This window comes from Ornithorhynchus anatinus, chromosome 7 (assembly GCF_004115215.2).
Source record: "Ornithorhynchus anatinus isolate Pmale09 chromosome 7, mOrnAna1.pri.v4, whole genome shotgun sequence".
In the NCBI taxonomy this organism is placed as follows: domain Eukaryota; kingdom Metazoa; phylum Chordata; class Mammalia; order Monotremata; family Ornithorhynchidae; genus Ornithorhynchus; species Ornithorhynchus anatinus.
The window spans coordinates 16,656,056-16,663,521 of record NC_041734.1 but is presented as its reverse complement, the minus strand read 5'-3'; the positions used below and the strand labels follow the sequence as shown (position 1 = coordinate 16,663,521).

The 7,466-nt window shown below is 42.7% G+C and overlaps 1 non-coding gene across 1 annotated transcript; it reads right to left on the bottom strand.

Annotated features, from left to right (window-relative positions):
- Window positions 1-268: 268 nt before the first annotated feature.
- Window positions 269-406, bottom strand: LOC114813434. Its single transcript, XR_003761154.1, has one exon. It is a non-coding gene; the product is annotated as a small nucleolar RNA SNORA7 (small nucleolar RNA).
- Between the last annotated feature and the right edge of the window lie 7,060 nt (window positions 407-7,466).

Sequence of the window (7,466 nt, the reverse complement as noted above, 5' to 3'; positions counted from 1 at the left end):
ACCTTATTGAAGCAAAACACAAATAGTTTAACCAAGCAGTGGCAGCAGGGATATCTTGTCGTATGCCGTCGAGTCGTTTCCGACCCATAGCGACACCACAGACACATCTCTCCCAAAACACTCCGCACTCCATCTGCAATTGTTCTGGTAGAGTTTTCTTGGTAAAAATACGGAAATGGTTTATCATTGCTGCCTTCCGTGCGGTAAACTTGAGTCTCCGCCCTCGACTCTCCGCCATGCCGCTGCTGCCCAGCATGGGTGAATTTTGACTTGTAGCAAATTGCCTTCCACTCACTAGCCACTGCCCAAGCAAGGAATGGAATGGCTAGGCCTCTGCTTGACTCTCCCTCCCATAGCCGAGACTGGTAGAGTACTGGAAACTCTCCTGATGTGACCCTTAGAGGGGCAGCAGAGGATATAATGTATAGCCAAAAGAAATGTGGTCACTGTATTAGAGTCTGGTATTATTTTTGATTCTCCCTCTGTTCCATGTCCTTCCCCAAATCTCTACTTTTATAGGGGATGCAATAGTGCCATAAGGAGCAATCTTCAAGGAGATGATGTGGAGGGGATTTCAGACATGCCTAGATTCTAGCACCTTCAGATTCCCTGCCTTGGTGGTTAGAATATGATTAAGAGGAAGTTCAAGCCTGAATCAAAGGTGCCTCACCAGAACCATCGATGAAATCCAGTCATCTTGTGTAGTAGAGCAAGTCACATTCAACCTAGTCTAGGCAATCATACCTGTGGCTTAACAAATTCTAATCGCAGCTCTGCCACTTGTCTGCTGTGTGTCCTTGGACAAGTCATTTCACTTCTCTTGTACTCAATTACTTCATCTGTAAAATGGGGATTGAAACTGTCAGCCCCACATGGGACAGGGACTGTGTCCAACCCGATTTGCTTGTAGCCACCCCAGTGCTTAGTACAGTGCCTTGCACATAGTAAGTGCTTAACAAATACCAAAATTATTGTTAGAAAACTGGTGTTAGGATTGGTTTTTTGAGCTCCTGGTGTGAAGTGATCAAACCTTTGAACCCTAGTTTACTCCCAAGGATCAGCACCTAGTAGATCCTCAGGAATTACTATTAATTGATTTATTGATTTGCCCTACTGGAAAATGTGCCCAGTTCAACAGGCTATGTGCACAATCAAACAACCAATCAATTTATTGAGCTATTATTGAGCTATCATTATTATGCATTGTGCTGTACTAAGCAATTGGGAGAATACAATCAAAGAGCATAGTTCTTTCTTAGGGTGTCCTGGTGTTCTAACACACTTCAGAGCTTTTGGGTATTTATTGATTTACACCTCTTTGCCTCTTCCTTTAGAACCAGGGATCACATCTTTTCCCTTTTCTGCTTCTTTCCCAGATGCTTAGTAGAGTGCCCAGCACACAGTAATTCTAGACACTCAATTTATATTTTAGCTGCTGTTGCTAATGATCTACAAATCCTGCCCCAAGTTGTTTTGTGGGTTTTTTTGCGATGGAGAAGCAGTTTTTTTTACGATGGAGGAGCAGCTTGGCTTGGTGGATAGAGCAGAACCTGGACGTCAGAAGGACCTAGGTTCTAATACCAGCCCTATCTCTGTGCTTCCATTACGTCATCTGTAAAATGGGAATTAAGACTGTGAGCCCTACTTGGGATGGGGACTGTTTCTAACCTGATGAGATGGTTTCTGCCCCAGCACTTAGTACAGTGCCTGGCACATAGTAAGCACTTAACAAATAGCATAAAAAAGTGCTAAAATGATCCTCAGGGGTCTTGGGTGGTTAAAGTTTTAAGAATGCTCTGTTTAGGATTTAAGTCTCCAAACTTAATGACCCATCACAGTAGGTTCATTATAGAGGAGCGCTTATTTGCATATGTTTGAATTCACATTTAACCTCTAAGTCAGAACCTCAACTGCCTTACTGCAGCAATAGTAGTTGCCACCAAGGAAACTATGTTGGAAATCCACCTGCATTCCCATTGATTCAGCTAACTTCATCTTAATACCACTGATGAAATACTCAGGTGGACCAAAACTCCTTTGCCTTCTACTTTCCTTGCATCTCAAAGGCTATTCAACCAGCCTCTCTTATTGCTAATTAACTGAAATGTTATTAATCCGATACTTAAAACCTAGAGACCTTCATCCTAGAATGACGGTGGAATTGAACTTAAAATATAATTAAGAAGCACGGAAAGTTTCCAGGGATTCATTTGCAGGCATTTAGGGCCATAATGCACCATCGAACTGTTCTGTATTACAGTCAGTCTTTAGTGAGAACTGCTTGTTTTCAAAGCATACAATTAGAGGGCCTGTTGGAAGTTAGCCAGGGAAACAAGGAGAAGGAAAGGAGAAACTGCATTTCCCAAGAAGCAAAGAGACTGATTGATTACTTTTTGCAACAGTCAAGGATGATCTTGGGTGGAACCTAGCCCCCAGAATTCTCTTTGGGAGGCCAGTGGATGAGACACATTTCTCTCTCCTTTTTTCTGTTGCTGGTGGAGTAAAGTGCTTCTTGTTGAAGCTGTTAGAAGCAGGATCTAGGTGGTAATAAGGCTCTATCACCTAAGGGCAGTGTAAGCTAGAGAAATGGGGTTTGGTGACAAAATTTGTGGTTTTCTAGTTTCAATCTTCATTTCCAGTCTATGATTATTTGACTTTCATTTCAATGGTATCTCTGATCAAAATGAGTTGTTAGAAGGTAATCATAATCAAGGTTTTACAGCTCTCCAACTGGCTCAGTCAGGGTTTCCCCTTGGATTCTGGCCAGATTTCACATCACCTATATTCCTGTGTAATGCCTGCATTGGTAAAGGGTTCCTTGGCTTTTTACTATAGGTACTTTGGCAAAGTGGGCTTGGTCTAAACAATGAATGACTCAAACACACTCACACTTTGTTCTCTTTTCTCATGCATTTTCCTTCCCCCAAATTACCATCTCTAAGTGGAGAAGCTATAGTTACTTGTTAGAAGAGTGGAAGGAAGTCGAATTCTTTAAAACAGAAAAAGCATTCCTACTCATAATTTATATATATCTTCTTCCTATAGTCCCACCTGGGAATGGACTATAGTTAGAACAGGAGCAAAGACAAACACAAGGAATTACACCTACAAGGGGTGAAAAATCAATCAATCAATCACATTTATTGAGTGCTTACTGTGTGCAAAGACTGTACTAAGCACTTGAAAACCCCTCTTCCCCTATTCTTGAAATGGGGCGTATGCCCCTCTCCCTGTGCATAAAATTGAACAAACAGTACATTTTGTCATGTTTTCTCAGCAAAAGGCCATAGCGATGGGTTAGGTTTGAGCAGATATAGACTCTGGGAGTGTGTGATTCATGTCCTACTTTCCCCCTATTGGCTCAGGAATTGGGTTGATTTAGAGTTAAAGCCTGTGAGTGACTAATGATTCCTCTGATTCCACCCTGAAGCTCCCCAGTATTACAAGCAGGAGAGACAACAAGGCTGGGAGTTAGAAAAGTCTGAAATGCTGTCTGCCAATCAAGCCAATCAGGCCAGCAAGATGATGTCAGGGCTTCTGTTAGCAGTGGTGGTGGAAGGACCCAGAACTGATGACCTTTTTTCTCCAAAGAAATCCATCACAAATGTTGGTGCAATCTTTTCCAGTGCAGATTCTTTTTGCAAGAACGGTTTTCCAGCACTACAATGATCTCAGAAATCCAACCAGTCCCAAGTTGGCCCAGGAAGTAGGTGGTCAATCTAGAGCTCATAGATGGAAGTCTCGTCTAGAAAAGTGTAAGTGGAGGAAGGAGACTGACCCTACCACCCTAAATAAATGTTCAGAATCAAATCCATTTTCATTCATCCATTCAGTTGCATTTATTGAGAGCTTACTGTGTACAGAGTGCTGTACATTCTCTGCCCGTAATGAGCTTACCATCTAGAGGGAGAAACAGACACTGATATAAATACTTTACAAATATGTACATAAGTGCTGTGGGTCTGGGATGGGGGAATGATAAGAGGGAGGAAGTCAGGGTGACCCAGAAGGGTGTGGGGGAAGAAGAAAGGAGGACTTAGATAGGGAAGGCCTCTTGGAGGAGATGTGCCTTCAATAAGGCTGTGAAGGGCCAGTAGATGAACTGTCTGTGGGACATGAAGCAGGAGGGTATTCCAGGCTAGAGGCAGAGCATGGGAGTGAGGTTGGTGGCGAGATAGATGAGATCGAGGTGCAGTGAGAAGTTAGCATTAGAGGAGCAAAGTGTGTGGGCTAGGTTGTAGTAGGAGAGTAGCAAGGTAGGTGAGATAGGAGGGGGGAAGGCAATTGAGTGCTTTAATGGCAATGGTGAGGAGTTTTTGTTTGATGCAGAGGTGAAGGGACAAGTCCTGGGACCACTTTAGGATAGTGGCTAGAGCACAGGCCAGCGAGTCAGAAGGTCATGCGTTCTAATCCTGGCCCGCCCACTTGTCTGCTGTGTGACCGTAGGCTAGTCACTTCACTTCTCTGTGCCTCAGTTATCTCATCTGTAAAATGGGGAGCAAGACTGTGAGCCCCACCTTGTACAGGGACTGTGTTCAATCCAGTTTGCTTGCATATACCTCAGCACTTAGTACAGTGCCTGGCCCATAGTAAGCGCTTAAGAAATACGATAATGAAATACCATAATTGTCATTATCGTTATTATCACTGGAGTTTCTTGAGGAGTGGGGAAACATTGTCTGAATGTTTCTGCAGGAAAATGATCCGGGCAGCAGAGTGAAGTGTGGGCTGGAGTGGGGAGAGATAGGAGGTAAGGAGGTCAGCAAGGTGGCTGATGCAGTAATCAAGGCTGGATAGGGTAAGGGCTAGGATTCACGTGTTAGCAGTTTGGATGGAGAGGAAAGGGCAGATTTTAGCAATGTTTTGAAGATGGGACCAACAGGATTTAGTGAAGGATTGAATATGTGGATTTTCTAGGACTAAAATTGACGAATCTGTCCACTCCCACCCTAGCTCTACAGCCAAAGTCAACTGAGAAGTTAACTGTTCAAAGACACTTTTCTCTAGAAAAAAACTAACTGCTCATGAGTCATTGGAAACAGTCTCTTTTTAACTCACTGGAATCAACACTGTCCTTGAGGGAGCTGACATTTTATAATGCATCTCAGGAAACACCAGATCTAATCTACTTTAAATAAGCACAATAACCAGGGGTGGATTAAGGTCTTGAATATTATTAATTTACTCATTTAAAAATAAGAACCCACCTTACATTAATCTTCATTCCCTCAGGTCTTATGCGAAGAAGCAGAGCTATACCAAGTGGTTAAGGGCAAACCACTAAGGAGGAGGGGAATTCTTTTGTGGAGTATTTCTTTTTTTTCATACAAAAAATTCAGTAGTGGCTAGCTTTCTGTGTTATGAAGTTAAAGGCCCGAGTCAAAGAAACCTGAAATACACTTTTAAATAATGAAACTAGCAGAAGCACCAATATCCACACTCTGATAGTTCACAATCTTTCTCTGAGTAGTCTTTGAGTATTTGGTGTAGTGACTTAAAGGTTTACTGTAAGACTGAAAATTAAATAGAAGCACTTAACTGTTTTTTTATTTTTTACCTATCTTCGCCTGAGTTATTTTAATGTTTCATTATAGCTACTTTCACATCCATTACTGGTGATATTTTCATCATTGCATGCCCCTTCGTTTATAATGCATTAGGTTGTAAATTCCTCAATGGGAAGGAATCAGATTTTATGCTACTATATGTTTCTTGGCTATGTGCTGTGCAAATAATAGGTTCAAAGAGCAGCTACATGGCCTAGCGGAAAGAACTCAGGACTGGGAATCAGAAGACTTGGGTTATAATCCTATATCTGCCATTTGTTGTCTGGGTGACTTTTGGGCAAATGTCTCAACCCTTCATCTGTAAAATGGGGATTCAATTTCTGTTTTCACACCTCTTTAAACTGTGAGCCTTATCTGGGAAGAGATTGTATCCAACCTGATTATTTTGTAACTACCACAGGATTTAGCAAAGTGCTTGGCATATCAATCAGTCAGTCATATTTACCGAGCACTTACTTGGTGCAAAGCACTGTGCAAAATGCTTGATAGAATACAATATAACAATTGGTAGAAATATTTCCTCTCCACGAGGAGCTGAAAGTTAAGAGCGGAGGAATAGAAATTGCAATAAATTATGGAAAGCCATGCTGTGAGGGGGGTGGGGTGAATATCAATCATTCCATGGGATTTATTGAGTATTTATTGCCTGCAGAATACTGTACTGTTTGGGAAAGTTACCAGAGTTGGTGAACACGTTTCCTGCCTACAGCAAGCTTACAGTCTGTAGGGGGAGACAGATGTTAATATAAATAATTAAATGGATATATACATAAATTCTGAGGGGCTGAAGATGTGATAAAAACCAAATGACTGAAAGGTACAGGTCCAAGTACAAGGATGAAGCAGAAGTAAAAAGGAGTACATATGGTATCGGTTTAATAAATACCACAACTATTATTTTTATTGTTGTTACTGTCATCATTTGAAATAGTTGGAAAAAATGTCACATCAGTGGTGATCCTTTCATTTAAGGAGGAATTGATCGTCCATTCTCCCTAATCCATGGTGAATCCAGATGTCCAACTTTAAACACCATTTTGCAGGGTGTACTGATCGTTTTCCTAGACTGGGCACGGTCATGGATACAGAGTGCTAATATTCTGAAAGATTCTCTGTGGAATACTAGGCTGGGATTACTTCAACCTGAAGGATCTTCCACAATGATTTTTTTTTAGAAGCAGCTTGGCATAGTGGATAAGGACCCAGGAGTCAGAAGGACCTAGGTTCTAATCCTACCTTAGGATGTCACTCCCCTTCTTAAACAACTCCAGTGGTTGCCTATCAACCTCCGCTCCAAACAAAAACTCCTCACTCTAGGCTTCAAGGCTCTACATCACCTTGCTCCTTCCTACCTCTCCTCCCTTCTCTCTTTCTACCGCCCACCCCGCACGTTCCGTTCCTCCACCGCCCACCTCCTCACCGTCCCTCGATCTCGCCTATCCCGCCGTCGACCCCTAAACCACGTCCTCCCGCGGTCCTGGAACGCCCTCCCTCCTCACCTCCGCCAAACTGATTCTCTTCTCCTCTTCAAAACCCTACTTAAAACTCACGTCTTCCAAGAGGCCTTCCCAGACTGAGCTCCTCTTCTCCCTCTGCTCCCTCTACCACCCCCCCTTCACCTCTCCGCAGCTTAACACTCTTTTCCCCCCATTTCCCTCTGCTCCTCCTCCTCTCCCTTCCCATCCCCTCAGCACTGTACTCGTCTGCTCAACTGAATATATTTATTACCCTATTTATTTTGTTAATGAAATGTACATCTCCTTGATTCTATTTAGTTGCCACTGTTTTTACGAGATGTTCTTCCCCTTGACTCTATTTATTGCCATTGTTCTTGTCTGTCCGTCTCCCCCGATTAGACTGTAAGCCCGTCAAACGGCAGGGACTGTCTCTATCTGTTGC